The sequence below is a fragment of the Triticum urartu genome, chromosome 1 (assembly GCF_003073215.2).
Source record: "Triticum urartu cultivar G1812 chromosome 1, Tu2.1, whole genome shotgun sequence".
In the NCBI taxonomy this organism is placed as follows: domain Eukaryota; kingdom Viridiplantae; phylum Streptophyta; class Magnoliopsida; order Poales; family Poaceae; genus Triticum; species Triticum urartu.
In genome coordinates this window covers 115,050,783-115,068,315 of record NC_053022.1, presented here as the reverse complement: position 1 = coordinate 115,068,315, position 17,533 = coordinate 115,050,783, and the positions used below count along the sequence as shown (strand labels likewise).

General features: G+C 50.0%; 1 pseudogene; it reads left to right on the top strand.

The window, feature by feature from the left end:
• Positions 1-5,032: 5,032 nt before the first annotated feature.
• LOC125532765 overlaps positions 5,033-17,533 on the top strand; it is a 50,635-nt pseudogene continuing 38,134 nt past the window's right edge.

The following is a 17,533-nucleotide window of genomic DNA, read 5'->3' as shown; positions in this document are numbered from 1 at the left end:
GCAAAAGTAAACTACACATTTTAGGCAATTTTATGTGAGGCCGAAAACAACAAATAAACATTCCGGTAAATCCCACATGTCATTTAGCAATTGAAGCAAACAACAATTTAAACATTCTTGATGTTATTATCATGATGCGGATGAAATTTGCATGTTTTATGCAATATTTATGAAAATGTTGATAAGAGCATGTTATGAAGCATTTATCATCGTGGCAGAAATGAAAGGGATGCCACGGCAACGAAACCGAAAATGATGCCACGGCAACATATCGGTTCCGGTAGCTCATGGAGATACGGGTGCAAAACGAAATGTGACAGGAGCGTGTCATGCAAGGATGGTGGGGTGCTCCCGAATATTGGGTTCCCACGGGTCGACGGCATGGCAACCGAGGAGGGACGACAATTGTTCACGGGCGGATACAACATCCAAACATCCAAACATGCATCTCATACAACACATGCATTCATCCACCGGCGGTCGTTCTCGGCGGTTATACCTTCGAATCATGCGTTTGAGACGGTTCGGGTTCGATGGGACGTAGAGGAAGTAGACGTTCATGGGGTGTCGTCGAAGCAGTCGTACACGTTCGGGATGGAACTTGACGTTTCCATGTTCTTCGGAGTCATCATGTAGTCGTTTGTGTCGTAGTTGGACTTGACGAAATACACACCGGCTGTAGTGATACACGGATCATAGATGTTCGGGTCATCGGTAGGGGTACTTGGCGAAATGCACGTCGGTAGTAGTTGTTCTCTTATCGTCGTGGAAGTAGTCGTTCGCTTGACGGTCTTATCGGAACCTCTTCAACGGTAGAGATCCTCCTTGGTGATCCGAAGGGGTACTTGGCGCAATGCACGGGATGGTAGTCCAACAATTGTCGAAGAGGGACTTAACGCGTCAAAGGTCTTCGGTGCCATGGTACTTGACTGGTCATCATGTAGACGTACTTCCGTAGAGGAACTTGGCGCGTCCAAAATCTTCGAGAATCGTCCTTGGACTTGGCGGTGTCGGTCTCCTCGGTTCAAACGTGATGCGCAAGGGCCAGAGCGACCGACAGCTTGAGTGGCTCCTCGAGGCCATGGAGATGACAGGCAGGAGGAGGCTTCTTGTGGAGGCAGAGCCACGACGAGGAGGTCCTCCTCCGTCAGCTGCAGGTGGTGGCGAACGCAGGCAGCAGCAAGGCTTCGGCACGAGGGAGAAGGAGTCGGCACGTGGGGAAGGAGAAACAGGGGAGGCGGGCGATGGAGCAAGATGGTGGTCGTGGACGCGCGCGAGGCAAGGCGGGCGAGCAGAGTACGGGATTGCCGGAGAAGGGGCTCGCCGGCGGGCGAGGCAAGGTGGCTCCGGCGAGGGCACCGGTGGCCGGGGACGGGCGAAGCAGTGACGAGGAGGCCGGGGTGTGGAAGACGACGTGGAGGCGCAGAATATGAAGGAGGCGGGAGGAGAGCCGCGCGTGAGGGAGGAGGTCGAGGCCGGCGTTGGTCGGCGTTGCGGTGGCGTCCTGCTAGTCGCCGGAGCAAGCGGCGGCGAGGTGCCGCGCTGGGGCGCTCAAGATCGAGCGAGGAGGGCTGCAGGGATGGAGCTGTGCGGGCGTGGGGCTTGACCGTGGGGATGGGTCGAGAGAAGAGCGAGAGAGATGGGGATCGAGGCTACGTGCGTGGGATCATGCAAGCGGCGGCGAGCAGAGGGAACGAGGGGAAGGGAGCGAGGGGTGAGATGGGCATTGGGTGCGGGCTAGGGTTACAATGGTTGGGCCTTAGAGGCCGGACCAGTAGAGAGGGGGGGCTGCGCCTAGGCGTAGATGGGTCTGCCTGGCTGGGCTGATGGCCTTCTCATCGAACTCTCACTACTCACTAATCTAAAAAAACAGGAAAAATAAAGGAAAGGAGAAGAAAAGGAAGGTGTTAGGGATAGAATTTGGCATGAGGTTAATTTCCCCGGACTCATAAAAATGTGCTTGATCCGAGAAAATAGAAATGGCCAAGATTGAAAGATGTGCATTCAAACTCATTTGAATTTAATTCAAATGGGTTTGAACTAGAACTTGGTTTTTGAAGTGTCCAAAAATGTTGAAATTTTTGGAGGAACCTCGGCAAATGGGAAGAGAATTGCGGGAAAGGTTTTGAAGTCAAACTTGAAGTAGAAAAGACATGGGGAATATTTGCAAGTGTGTTTATGGGTGATTCCAAATTATTGGAATATTTTTAATAGCTCCCTAATAATAGTAGGAGACTTTGGTATGTTTTAAAGAGAATTTCACCATGTAAATTCCCTCGATTTAAATGGATCGAAAATCCATACGGTTTATTTAGTTGAGTTGGAAAGATTAAAGACATGATGGCATGATGATATGATGCAATGCACATGATGCAATGATGAATGCAACAAGCAAAAGTAAATCACACAACGAATCTCGGAAACCATGGAAGGCATCTGAAGCTCCGGTCTTGGGGCATCACACCAGCTCACCAACGAGTTCGCCATGAAGGACCTTGGAGCGCTTCATTTCTTCCTCAACATCCACGTGACACGGACCGCGGCTGGGTTCTTCCTCTGCCAACAGCAGTACGCCGAGGAACTCCTGGAGCGTGCTAGCATGGACACCTGCCGCCCCTCGCCCACGCCGATCGACACCAAGGCCAAGCTGCCCGCCTCCGACGAGCCTCGCGTCGATGATCCTTCTGCCTACATGAGCATTGCTGGTGGCTGCAGTACCTCACCATCAGCCGCCCCGAGCTCGCCTACGCCGTCCAGCAAGTCTGCTTGCACATGCACGACCCGCGTGAGTGTCACCTCGCCCTGGTCAACCGTATGCTGCGGTACGTGCGTGGAACGGCATCGCTCGACCTGCATCTCTGCGCCTCTGCCACACTGGATCTCCGTGCCTTCACCGACGCCGACTGGGCGGGCTGCCCCGGCACGCGCCGCTCCACCTCTGGCTTCTGCGTCTACCTCGGCGACGCCCTCGTCTCCTGGTCCTCCAAGCGCCAGGCGACGGTGTCACGCTCCAGTGCAGAGGCCGACTACCGCGGTGTTGCCAACGCGGTCGCCGAGTGCGTCTGGCTCCGGCAACTCCTCGGCGAGCTCCTCACGCTGGTGCACAAGGCGACGCTGGTGTACTGCGACAATGTGTCCGTTGTCTACTTGTCCGTCAACCCAGTTCATCACCGCCGGACGAAGCACGTCGAGCTCGACATCCACTTTGTGCATGAGCGTGTGGCGCTTGGCGAGTTCCGTGTTCTCCACGTCCCCACTCAGCAGTAGCTCGCCGACATCATGACCAAAGGCTTGCCCTCGGATGTTTTCTTTGAGTTCAGGTCCAGTCTTTGCGTCGCCAGTGACGACGTCACGACTGCGCGGGGGTGGGGGTGTTAGACTGTATACGTAGTCTATATCGTATGTGCCTGCCTCATGTATAGTACACGGCACATACGACCTGTAGCCTAGCAGATCGTGCTGCCGGTTGTCTCTGGTAGTGGCGCACGATCGTGGTTCATGGGACGCCCCCATGATATCTCCTGGCCTTTGTAATCTGTATATAACCCGGCCAAGAGCCTAACCAAAGTGTGATGCATTTTCCCCCTAAATTCTCACTCAAACAGTTGTAAGCCAATGGCAGAAGTATTTGCACATCTTTTTTATTTTATTGTTAAAAAGGAGGATGACCACTGGCCTGTGCATCTGGGCAACGCATGCAGTCATGCAGTCATTTTACTAATTATTTATCAAGACCTTACAAAGTAATACATTAGTAAGTCTGAAGCCACCGTCTTGGCAACACTTGTCGTTACTCCTATCCAACTGATGAAGGGGTGCCGAATACGGAACGAATCTCGCACCAAAGTCTAACATCTAAAAACGAAGGCCCCATCCAAGCCACTACCAGGTCTAGGGCACATACCGGTTTGGCGCCCGCTCAAAGGCCGCCGCCGCCGTCTTCCACCGATCCAACTTCAGAGCAGGCACTGACTCATCGATTGTCAGGCCTGCCGCCGACGCCACCACAGCGCCATACAGCGCCACCTCCCTATGCGCGTCCATCATCACACATCCATCGCTGAGAACCTGCTACGCCACGCCGCCGAGACTCCACATTGTCGATGCGTGACATGAAACACCGCTCCACAGCTAAAACCGTTCACCGGTCCCTCGAGCCAATTCACCACTCCAAGAATGACGCCCCCAAGGAGGGAACAACACAAGTGCGCCGCCATCATCCATTGAACTAATCAAGGGTTTCCCTTGGAGGTCGCGGGTGTGACGTCCGGATAATTAAGCTACAGTGATTCCCCGCTAATGATGCCACGTCACCACGGTTACTGTGATAAACCCTCGATAGTTCAGAACCGAAACAAATTCAAAATTTAAATAAAAGAAAACAATAAGAGTTTTCAAAAATTAAAACAAAAATGTTCGGTGGTTGCCAAATATTACAAAGATAATTATGGTGTAAGGTTCACAATTTTATAAAATGCCTAAGTGTTTGTAAATAAATAAAAACAGAAAAGAAAATAAATAAAAAGAAAACAGAAAACAATACAAAAAAAAGGAAGAGAAACCCCCCCCTCTCCCTGGGCCGGCCAACTGGGCCAAGCCCAACCAGCCCAGCCCCTGGCCCGGCCCACCCCCTCACTCCCATAACCCCCCCCCGGTCGGCGGAAACCCTAGCCGACCCCATTCCCCCCGATCCCCTTCTCCTCCCTCCCCCGCCGATCTGGATCGGGATCCGCCCGATCCCGTCGCCCCCGACGCCGGCGCCCCACCCCCCGGCGCTCGTCCTCCCCCCTCCTCCCCGACCGGCCGCGCAGGACGCCCGACCCCCCCCCTCGTCGCCTCGGGACCGTCCCCGACTCCCACCTCGCCGGATCCGCATCGCCGGACGGCCGCCGCCTCGACCTCCTCCCCGCCGGACGCCCCCGACCGCCCCCGAGCCCGCTTCCGAGACCCCACGCGTCCCCCCCCCCCGTGAGCTCTTCCCTCCCCTGCTTCGCTCTGTAGCCGTAGGGGTCGACCCCCGCGCTCAGTCGCCATGGCCGGAGCTCGCTCCGGCGCCGCGCTCGTCGCGCTCCGGCTCGCGCCGGCTCGCCGCGCCCCACGTACCCCCCTCCCCTCGCGCCTCCTCCGCTCGGTCGAGGCCCCCCTCCTCTTCCCCCTCGTTCCCCTCCGTACCCGAGCGCCCCCGTCGCGGATCTCGTCGCCGGCGCCCTTCCAGTGACCAAATGGTCACGGGGCCGAGCCCCTTGTGCTCAGCGCGTCGCGCAGCCCCCTGGCCTTCCCGTTAGCCCCGTAGCGCGATCCCGACGCGGTCCCGAATCCCACCGCCGCCTCCGCCGCTCGCCGGCGTCGTTTCCGGCCAAGTCCGGCCGTGCCTCTGCCACCGTTGGACGCGGCATCCCCTCCACGTTCGAACGCACCCGCCCGCGGCCATTTTTGCCGCCGGACGGCGAATCCCGGCGAGGTCCGGCGCCCCTCCACCGCGGGAACGCTCCCCGGAGCTCCCCAACGCCGGCCGCCGACGTGGCCGACCTGGGGCCACCCCTGGGTCACTGACCCGTGGGCCCTAGGGGCCCGGCCGGCCTGTTGACCCGGTCAGCCTTGCTGACTGGACCGGCCATGCCACTGACTGCAGGCCCCCCCCAGAATGTTAAAAATAAAAATAAATGATAATTAAAATATTAATTAATTAATTAAGTAAATACTTAATTTAATTAATCCTGATTAATTAACCTAATGGCTAATTAACCTAATTAACTATTGTTAATTAACTAACAGAGTATGACGAACGGGACCCACACGTCAGGTTGACCAGTCAACCACTGTTGACTGCTGACGTCAGCATGATATCATGCTGATGTCATAAATCCATTTTCGAATTAAATTAAAAAAATAATTAAATTCCAAAAATTAATAAAATCTTTAGAAAATCATATCTTTTAATCCGTAACTCGGATTAAATTATTTTCAACATGTAAGTTGCTCAGAACAACGAGACGAATCCGGATACGCAAACCGTTCGTCCCCCACACACCCCTAACATATCAAACTCGCAAGTTTCCCCCTCCGGCTCCTCTGCCCGAAATCGCGAAACAACGGGAATACTTTCCCGGATGTTTCCCCCCTTAACCGGTACCACCTCATACCACGTTAGGGCACGCATAGCATCGTTACTTGTCGTGTCATGCTTCACTATGCATATGCTTGCATTATATTTATTGTGTCTTCCCCCTCTTCTCTCTCTAGACACCGAGACCGACGCCGCTGCTACCCCGTACGACTACGGTGTTGACGACCCCTCTCTCTTGCCAGAGCAACCAGGCAAGCCCCCCCTTTTGATCACCAGATATCGCCTACTCTTCTCTATACTGCTTGCATTAGAGTAGTGTAGCATGTTACTGCTTCCCGTTAATCCTATACTGATGCATAGCTTGTCCTTGCTACTACTGTTGTTACCTTTACCTGCAATCCTAATGCTTAGTATAGGATGCTAGTATTTTCATCAGTGGCCCTACATCCTTGTCCGTCTGTCATGCTATACTATCGGGCCGTGATCACTCGGGAGTTGATCACGGGTATATACTATATGCTTTATACATGATACATGTGGTGACTAAAGACGGGTCGGCTTGTGGAGCACCCGCGAGTGATTCACGGATTGGGGGCTGAAAGGACCTTTGTCCCAACGGCCCTCTGTGTGGATCTTTGAGGCGGAGCGACAGGGCAGGTTCCGACCACCTAGGAGAGAGGTGGGCCTGGCCCTGGTCGGCGTTCGCGGATACTTAACACGCTTAACGAGATCTGGGTATTTGATCTGAGTCTGGCCATTTGGTCTATACGCACTAACCATCTACGCGGGAGTAGTTATGGGTATCCCGGCGTCGTGGTATCAGCCGAAGCCTTCTTGACGTCAGCGACGGAGCGGCGCGCGCTGGATTGGACTGGAACGCCACTAGGCTAGGTCTGCTTCCGGCCGCCCACGCAACGTGCAGGTGTGCTAAGGGCGATGGGCCCAGACCCCTGGGCGCTTAGGTTTAGACCGGCGTGCTGACCTCTCTGTTGGTCTAGGTGGGGCTGCGACGTGTTGATCTTCCGAGGCCGGGCATGACCCAGGAAAGTGTGTCCGGCCAAATGGGATCGAGCGTGTTGGGGTATGTGGTGCACCCCTGCAGGGAAGTTAATCTATTCGAATATCCGTGATCTTCGGTAACAGGACGACTTGGAGTTGTACCTTGACCTTATGACAACTAGAACCGGATACTTAATAAAACACACCCTTCCAAGTGCCAGATACAACCGGTGGTCGCTCTCTCACAGGGCGACGAGGGGAGGATCATCGGTTAGGATTATGCTATACGATGCTGCTTGGAGGACTTCAGTCTACTCTCTTCTACATGCTGCAAGACGGAGGCTGCCAGAAGCGTAGTCTTCGAAAGGACTAGCTATCCCCCTCTTATTCCGGCTTTCTGCAGTCCAGCCCACATATAATAGCCTTATTCCAGTTGATACCAATGCATACATATGTAGTGTAGCTCCTTGCTTGCGAGTACTTTGGATGAGTACTCACGGTTGCTTTCTCCCCCTTTTCCCCCCTTTCCTTTCTTCCTGGTTGTCGCAACCAGATGTTGGAGCCCAGGAGCCAGACGCCACCGTCGACGACGACTCCTACTACACCGGAGGTGCCTACTACTACGTGATGCCCGCTGACGACGACCAGGAGTAGTTAGGAGGATCCCAGGCAGGAGGCCTGCGCCTCTTTCGATCTGTATCCCAGTTTGTGCTAGCCTTCTTAAGGCAAACTTGTTTAACTTATGTCTGTACTCAGATATTGTTGTTTCCGCTGACTCGTCTATGATCGAGCTCTTGTATTCGAGCCTTCGAGGCCCCTGGCTTGTAATATGATGCTTGTATGACGTATTTTATTTGTAGAGTTGTGTTGTGATATCTTCCCGTGAGTCCCTGATCTTGATCGTACACGTTTGCGTGTATGATTAGTGTACGGTCAAATCGGGGGCGTCACAGCGGGAGGAGTTGGGAGCTTCACCTCGATGATGCCTTCATGAAGGAAACGACGCCAATGGCGTCACCATCACCAGCTCCGGCCACTGGCCGAAGACCAAGTTTTCACCCGGATTTGTCCCAAGAAATCCAACCGACAACCTGTGCACCGTCCCGACCACCTTCAAAGCCCCAGATCTAGCTTCCTAGATCCGCCGACCATCCGCGGCAAGACTGCCACCGTGGGAAACCTAGCACACTGGCCATTGCCTAAGAGTGCCACCATTGGAGCCTAGGAGGAGGGCTGCCACCCCACCTTGCCAAACCACGGGAGCCGCCGAGAGGGATCCCACGCGCTCGTCACCGTCTCTGATCCGTACCAATCCAGAGCCAAAGCCACTAGATCGCCGGTGCAGATCCACGTTGGACAGGGACAGCACCACGCCATGCTGCCGCGGGTAGCCCGAGCTTCACCTGCCGCCACCCCGGGATCCAGGCTAAACGCCGCCACTGAATCGCCGAGCCATCGGCCACCGCAGCAATAGTCGTCGTGACCATGCAGACGCGTCGAGCGGTCAGCACCACCCGATCTTCCACGTCGCCTTGCAGCTCCGCCGCCTCTACCCACCACCGCGTCGCCGCATTGCATCGTTGCCAGAAGTGAGCCACCGCGCCGCCACGACCCAGATCAGGGAGAAGTGCCCGACGCCGTTGGGTGGCCTCTCACCTGATTCGGACGCGGGAGGGAAGAGGTCCTCCGCCACCGCCGTCGGCCGCCCGAGGCTTCGCCCGGCGGCTTCCTCCAACAGCGACGGAGGGGAGGACGGGGATGGAGGCGGAGGCGGCCCGGCGGTGCAGTTGAGGGTCTCTGCCCGAGTCAGCCCTAGCGGGGGACAACACGGGGGACCCGGGCATTCTGTGTGGTGCACATCTTTTTTATATCCATGGCATCTAGTTCTCAAATCATCGTGTGTGACATTGTACTTTGGAAATCTGATTCCATTTTGCAGTCTTCTTTGAATTTACATGCTTCCTGCCTTCTCTAACCAAGCCCATGGGAAGGCATTGTCTATGATTTAGATGAACTAAGATTGGTACTAAAGGCTTCGCAAGGTGCTGTTGCATCAAGTATTGTTCCTTTGGTACATCATCTTTGCTTAACTGCAGTGTATTTGTTACAGTAAATGATTCTTGTTGATGTACATATGGCCTGTAGTAGCTTCTTAATAAGTACACTGTATTTTCATTTGAATATGTTCATTTAGAGTATCTCGAAGCTGGGGCAAGCGTTTTGATGACAGGTTCATATCAGGTATTCATTTTTTAATATGACATCCTTCAGGCAAGTAAATTCTCAACTAAATGACTGCCATCGCTTGTAACAATGCTATCACAGGCAACAATTCAGGGTTTTCTTTCGAGGGGATTTTCTCAGGAGGAAAGTGAACATATTCAAAAGACTGGAACTAGCACGTGTAGCACGGGATACATATATAGGAAAATGTTCTAGTAGTTCTGATGAGCCCAAAGATGGAATAATATATAGGGAGCGCCCCATACTAATAGCGGCATTAATTGGAAGTTATGGAGCATATCTGGCTGATGGCTCTGAGTATAGGTTGGTTCCTTATTTGGAATAATAAAAGATGATATAAGCAAAACTCAATAATGGTTTGGAATACTCTTGTGAGAATTGTTGGAGCTCGCCCACAAGATCGATCACATCAAATCACACGATGAACACGCGCACGAAAAACTTTTGCCGAAGGCACATATCAAGCCTCTCTTTTTCCTTTTTATTTTTTTCTTGTTTTCTCAATGATAAAAAACTCACGCCCCAGCTGCCTTTATATATACAAGCAGCCGATCCAAACAACACTTCTAAACCTACACGTACTAGACCTCCTAATACTATCAAAACTCATACTCTCTCCATTCCACAATGTAGTGCTTCCTCTATCTTCATGTTTCAACTTTGACCGTAAATTTAACTACCAAGACCGATTGCGGCGGGAGCAAAAGTTATATCAGTGAACGCGTATTCGAAAGAAGTTTTAAATTTTGTAATTTTTTTCTCCCGCCGCAGTCGGTCTCGTTCGTTAAATATATGGTCAAAATTTGATCTCGGAAACCGCGGGCGCACTATATTTTGGAATGGAGGGAGTATTCAACTAGACACGTACAGCAACCTAGCACGTGTACTACTTGGACTCTGACCAGCCATGCACTTGGCCCAAGACCAAGGACTACACGTCCTAGCATAACTCGTACATGCACGTGCTAGTACTTCACTAACACATGCACTGCCACTAATTGAACATATAACTCTAGCTATCCAACCCGCCTAACGAGAGCCATCGAGAGTTGAAATCGACCTCGCGCGCACGATTTACCTCGCTGTCCAGCGCGACCGTACTTTCCGTCGCTCTGGTCAAAATCGCGCCGTCCGTTTTCCTGTACGCATCGTTATCGCACAAGAATCGCTGAAGGCTGGGCCAAGGTTGCGTGTGGGTCCATCTCGCAGTGGCGCTGTGTGTGCGTGTGTGTGTCGCCCAAAAGCCTGCTCGGTCAAAACGGGCGTCGATCGTGGGTTTGCAGCACTGGCAGCCCCGCTCATGGGTTGGTTTGATTTTTTTACCTCTCGCGCTTGCACCCAGCTGCGGCCGTTCTGCTTCATCCGCGTCGGGCCCATTTGTCGGTCTCTTGGGTGCGCGGGGGTTAGGTTCGTGCTTGCTGGCGTGGCTGGCCCGCTTCGGTCCGCTGGGTAAAGAGGCGTTTCGCCTGTTTCGTGTTGCTACACGGGGTCTCTTCTCTCTGTGACGCTGCGGGTGGCCCCTTTCTATCCTTGGTCCCACGCGTCGTGCTGGTTGGGTTCCTTTTTAGGTTTCCCTAGGAGTTACAGCGCCTGGGGGAGAGGTTCGTGACCCGGTTCGTGGTTTCCTTCTGCTCCTCTCTGCCTCTCTGCCTCCTCGCTCGCCCCACTCCCCCCCGCCTGCGTCTCCTCGTCTTGCTCTCATCCACCGTGCAGCCGCCATTGTCTCTCGTCATCGTTGGTCACCCATCGCCGGCCGTTTGCTCGTTGCCTGCTTAGCCCGTGGTTGGCTTCTTTCGCCATGGCTCCTCGCGCTGCTGCTGTTGCGTTTGGCTAGGGTCAGTTTCCTGATTTGATTGGTTGATTCCTGCTGCTTCTCGTTGTAGATTGATCTGTGCTAACTTGTTCTTATCTGTTCCCTCTCCTTTGTTTATTCTTGGAGGCTTGGTGCGTCTCGTCTGTTTCCTGCTTGTGCGTTGCCTTCCTCGTTCTTTGTCAGGTGAGATTCTTCCCTGCTTATCATGTGCTCGATGAAATGCCTGCATGGGTTTTCCCTGGTTTGAATGGTCTTTCTGTTCTCCGGGTCATGGATTTGTGTTTTCCATGTTGGGTCTGTCATGTAATGGTTCTAGTAGATGCTTTTCCCCAGTTTAAATGGTTCTTTTAGCCGAGTCATGGATTTGTGTCTGTCGTGTTAGATCTATCATGTGATGCTTTTAGGAGATGCTTGTCGTCTTCGATCTGTCGTGCTGATGCTTTTAGGAGATGCTTCTCGTCTTCGGTCTGTCATGTCTAGGCTTGGATGCTCATGGGGTCTGTTGTAGGCGAATTCTGTTTGGGCTTGTTCCTGGGATGTGTGGGCTTTAATGAATTCTGATTGGGCATGTTCGTTGGACGTCTAGGCTTTAATGCTTTCTGCCTTCTTGTCTAGAGGTTGTGGTTGTTCATTAAATTTTTGCCTGCTCTCGTTACTCAGGTTTCTGTCTTCTTGTCTGGAGCTTGTGGCCGTTCGTTAGATTTTTGTCTGCTCTTGTTAAGCAACTGTGTGCTGCGTCTGTCGTCTTTCTTTCTCTTTCTTCTTCCTGTTTGTTTGGTCTATGCAGTCTGGTCTATCTGAGTTCAATCATGTATATTTATTTCCATGTAATAAAGATATTGGAAAGGGTTGTTGTGTGAGAGTCCAGACCACGTGGTTGTGCATGTTTGCTTATGTTCGTTTGCTTTTCCATCTGTTGCAGGTCTTCCTTTGAAACGCCCGGCTGCTTCATCGTCTAATTTCCTCACTGCCAGTTCGCCAAGCTGCCACTACGCTTTGGTTCACGCGAAGGCTTGCGGCCTGCCTTTCGTCTTACCAAGGTTCCACCTTTTCGTTGCCTTATCCTTTGCTGCACTCATTTATCCTTCTGCTTTGTTCTAATCATGTGTGTTGCTTGTGTCGTGTGGTTTCGTGTTTTTGTTTGCTATTGCTTATTATTCATTATTCTTTGTGGCTGTTCTTACTGCCTACTCCTTTATGTCCTTTTCTGCTCATAATTCTATCATTACTTTGCATGTCCAGGATGTCTACTACGATGTCTTTTGTTGTGCCATTCTAGAGACCGTCATAGCCCACTATGAGCTTCCTCCTGCTAGCTATCTGTGTGAGATTGATGGGCATGGCGATGTTCTTGCTGGGGTAGAGGTCGAGGTTCCTGGGGACGGTGTCGTGTCGATGTAGAAGAGAGTTTTCTTTTGGAGCTCTGTGTGTCTGGGTTCCGCAGAGGCGTACGAGCGGGTTGTTCTTCAGGCAATTAGGTTTCTGCAGGGGTTCTATGGATTTGTAGTTAGAGATTACAATTATGAATGTGTTGTTGTCTATAGGAATTGTGGAAATGCCGCCATTGCTGTTGCTGCATCAGTTGTTCGCTATGCAGCTTATTTAGAAAGAGTTCTTGCCTTCCCGCACTCATTAGGCATAGATTCCTCTGTTAGTGTCCCTCGTGCCCAGGCGCATCCCCCTCCTAACTTAGCGTTGCTGTACTCGAGGCTTCTAGCGTTTGTGTGTTCCATTTAATCATCATGGGGTGTTGTTGTTGTATTATTGTACTCATTTAGTAATAATAATAAATAGTAATTTTATCAGCTGCTTGTAGATCCAGTGTAAACAATTAGTTCCCTCTGTGAAGTCTTACTACTTTTCATGATACGTGCGCCCATGGTGCTGTCTTCTATGCTCTTAGGTTGTGCTCCTCTTATTTATATTCCACCAGAGCAATTTCAATGTTCTGTTGATTTTTGTTTCCTCTCTGTTTACAGCAGTATGGTGTACGCTTTTTCCTGCTTTTAGTTCCTCTGCTCACGGTATGCCTCTGCGTCGTCCTGTTCCAACACGGCCAGCTGTCCCTTCGGGACGTGCTTCTGGTCGTGCGGTCCCTGCCCGTCTTCCACGCCGAGCAGCTCGTGCTGCACCTGCTTTGCCTGTTATTTCGGTCGTGCATGCTGCTCCCCTTGTTCGAAAGAGGAAGCGTACGTTCTGTTCCTCTTGTCATAATTTGGATGCTATTGGATACTTACTCTTAGCCAGGTCATGTTGCTTCAGCGTGTTTTTCTTTTTCTACTTCCTTAGGAGATGGCTACTTTCCATTCCTTAGTTCTGCTGAGACTGCACGCAATCGTAAAAGGTGCAAGTTCTTGTTGCTAAGGTTGCGCGCTCATAACAAGGGTGGTTAGTTCGTATTCCCTTCGTTGTACATGGGTTTCTTCCTTTCCTCAATATGTCGTATTAGTACCTTCTCCTTATGGCTCTCGCAGAGCATGTCCTTGTGTCACCTCTGCATCCTGATTGGGTTGGTTTTTCTCCTGATGAGGTGGACATACTTAAAGGTATGCCTGTGTCCTCTCGTCGACCGTGCTTCTTTCTACCAGCACAATGTCGTGTGCCCTTACATGCGAGACGTTCTGCAACCTTTTATCCAAAAAGATCATACTACGGAGGCCCAGACTACCAATGCAACCGCTTCCAGGCTAGCTTTTGGTGGCGCGAGAGGGTGAAGTCGAAGTCTGCTATTACAAAAAGACGAGTTGTTTACAACAACTGTTGTAAATCTGGGAAGGTATTCATTAAACCCTTTGAACCCCCCCCCCCGTTTTTAGCAACCCTGCTTGATTATACAGGCCCACCACGCAGCCTCAGATTTATTAAACAAATTCGTCAGTACAATTGCCTGTTTGCGTTTACATCCATGGGGGCGAAAATTGACCGGTCTGTTAATGATGGCGGAGGTCCAATTTTTTTTAAAATAAATGGTCAGGTTTGTCATCGTATAGGCTCGTTGCTTCCCAATGAAGGTGATACACCCAAGTATGCAGAGTTATATATACATAATAGAGAAAATGAGGTTAATAATAGAATTCAAGCTTTAAACCACCATGATGAAAAAGGCGCCGGGTTAGATAAGGACACTGTGAGGGGTCTTATGCAAATGCTTGATACAAATAATTCTTTAGTCAAAAAGTTTCGTATGGCTGCGGAGATATTAGAACAAAATAAACATGAGGTGATTTCAATAAGGCTTATAGCTCCTGGCGAGAATGATAGCCCTCAGTTTAGTTTACCGGCGACAGATGAGCTAGCGGCTTTGGATTATGGTGAGTTCATGTTAGAGGCACCATGTCGAGATCTGATCATACGGACTAAAGGCGACAGGCTGCACCGTATTTCTTCTCTGGATACCACCTACATGTCCTTGCAATACCCTTTACTATTTCCATATGGCGAGCGTGGTTTTCAGCTCGGTGTGCACTACATGGGTGCTGATATTGATGACACGAACAAGAGGGTAAAAATGACCATGCAAGATTATTACTGCTTTTGTTCACATTATAAACCAAAGTAGCACAATCCATATCTTTGATGTGGCCTATTGTCATCACAGGCTGCTGTTGACTTCCGTGCTTGCATTGATGAGTGCCGTCTCAATTTTATTCTTAAGTGTAATGATGAAATGCGGGCTGAAAATCTTCAGGGGGTTGTTGACGCAGTAGACCAGGGTATGGTTGATGGGTCAGAGGTTGGGAAGAAAAATATTCTTCCATCAACCTACACTGTCGGTCGTCGGTATATGTATGAAAATTTCCAAGATGCTGTTGCTATCTCCCGGGTTCATGGGTCGCCGGACGTTTTTACAACTTTCACATGTAACCCAAAGTGGAACGAAATCCTTGATTCTATTGAGCCTAGGCAAACAGCAATAGATAGGGCTGACATTGCTATTAGGGTGTACCACATGAAACTTATGCAGTACCTTCATCGGATCAAAAAAGGGAATGCCTTTGGTCCTATTGTTGCTGGTACTGTCCCTTGCAAGCCTCTTTCATTTTGATCTTTCTCTTTCTACGTTGTTCTTACATCTTTTATGTCACCTTTCTCTCCTATTTTCAGTCTTGCACACTATTGAATTTCAGAAGAGGGGATTGCCACACGCACACATCCTTGTTTGGCAAAAGAAGGATGATGATAGAGTTGTCACGCCGACTCTGATAGATTCTTATATTTCGGCTGAAATACCTGATCCTGTACAGGATCCTTTAGGATATGCGCTTGTCGCTGAGTTCATGATGCATGGGCCCTGTGGCATTGATGGCCCAAAGTGTCCTTGCATGAAAAAGGGTGTTTGCTCAAAAAAAATTCCAAAATCGTTTCAGAATGAAACTTCTATTGATGAGAGTGGGTTTCCCTTATATAGGCGCCCTGACAATGGTCGTTTCATCATGAAGAATAATGTCAGGCTTGATAATAGACATGTGGTTCCTTATAACATGCTAATATTGAAAAAGTGGCAGGCGCATATTAATGTTGAATGGTGTAACAAAACTTATGTTATCAAATACCTATACAAGTACGTCACCAAAGGACCAGACAAGGCTAAAACCCTATTTGAGAATGTTAGGAATGGTAGCAGCCAGGATGTTGATGAGATCAAAGAGTATAGGGAGTGCCGTTATATTGTTGACTATGATTCTTTTTGGAGGGTCTATGGGTTTGACATACATAGTAAAACACCCTCTGTTGAGAGATTGCCTGTTCATCTCCTAAACATGCATGTCGTGCGATCTCACACTAAAGCCACACTGAACTCAGTTGTTAATAATGCCTGGATGCAAGAAACAATGTTGACAGAATGGTTTGTAGCAAACATGCTATACCCTGCTGCTAGAACCTTAACTTATTGTGATTTCCCTACTAGATGGTCGTGGATAGCTGAGGACAAAAAGTGGAAACGTAGGACACGAAGTGATAGAATTGGTAGAATATACTCTGTCCATCCAGCAAGTGGAGAACCTTTTTATTTTAGAATGTTGCTTATGATTGTCAAAGGTGCAAAATGTTATGAGGATGTTAGGACCTACAATGGCATCATGTACTCAACCTTTAGAGAGGCATGTGGGGCAAGGGGTTTGCTTGGTGATGATATAGAATGGTACAATGCTTTTGATGAAGCTATCAAATGGGGTATGGGGAATCAATTGCGCCAGCTCTTTGTTACTATGATACTTCACTGTGTTGTTAATGATGAGGGTGCTTTCTTTGAGAAGTATGAACCTTACCTAGGCGATGATATTGCACGTAGGATTCGGCAGTCTAGAAATGATTTTACGCATGTCGTGCCTCCTGTAGCATTGAGGGACATGGTACTTGATGAATTAGCTGCTGTATTTTCTAAGAACAGTGCCTGCATCCTGGATCATCAATTGCCTTTGAAATCTGCATGCCATGATGCTGCAGTGCAAACTGATATGCTTTCGGATGCACTAGATGTTGATGTTGTTAGTCTTCTTAAAAAGGCGAAGTTGCTGTATGCCAAGTTAAACAAAGACCAGCTCTATGCTTACTCTGCTATAGTTGACCGCATTAGATCCGGAAAGCCTGGTTTTTTATTTGTCTCTGGTTATGGTGGTACTGGAAAAACGTTTCTCTGGAATGTGCTCGATGCTTATCTTAGAGGTAACGAGAGGGTGGTTCTGTCGGTTGCTTCCTCGGGGGTTGTGGCCTTGCTTTTACCAGCTGGCAAAACAGCGCATTCTAGGTTTAAAATACCTGTTGACTTACCTGATCATGACATCTGTGAAATTAAACGATCTACCATGCTCTCCACCCTAATAGAATCAGCTGATCTTATTATATGGGACGAAGCATTGATGTCCCATCGGAAATGCTTTGAGGCCCTGGACAGATCATTTCCTGATATCCTGTCTGCCAATGATCCTTCTTTAGCTAACGTTCCATTCGGCGGTAAGGTTGTTGTGTTGGGTGGGGACCTTAGACAAATATTGCCTATCATTGAGGGCGGGTCTCGAGCGCAGATTCTTGTTGCTGCTATCACTAACTCCCCTCTGTGGAATATTGTAGATGTTTTGCACCTAAACATTAACATGCGCTTGACTACACACAGAAATGATCCAATCCTCCAGTCTGAGGTTGCTGCCTTTGCTGAGTGGGTCCTCAGTTTAGGTGATGGTACAACACCTGCTATGGCTCATGAGGGGGAATCTGAACCCTCTTGGATAACTATCCCTGATGAGCTCTTAATACAAACCGACAGTGACAAAATTGATGCCATTGTTCAGGCCATATATAAAGATATCTCTACAAGGTATTCTGATGTTAGTTATCTAAAAGAAAGGGCAATACTAACACCGACAAATGAGGTTGCCGAGAAAATAAACGAGCATGTCTTGTCTTTAGTG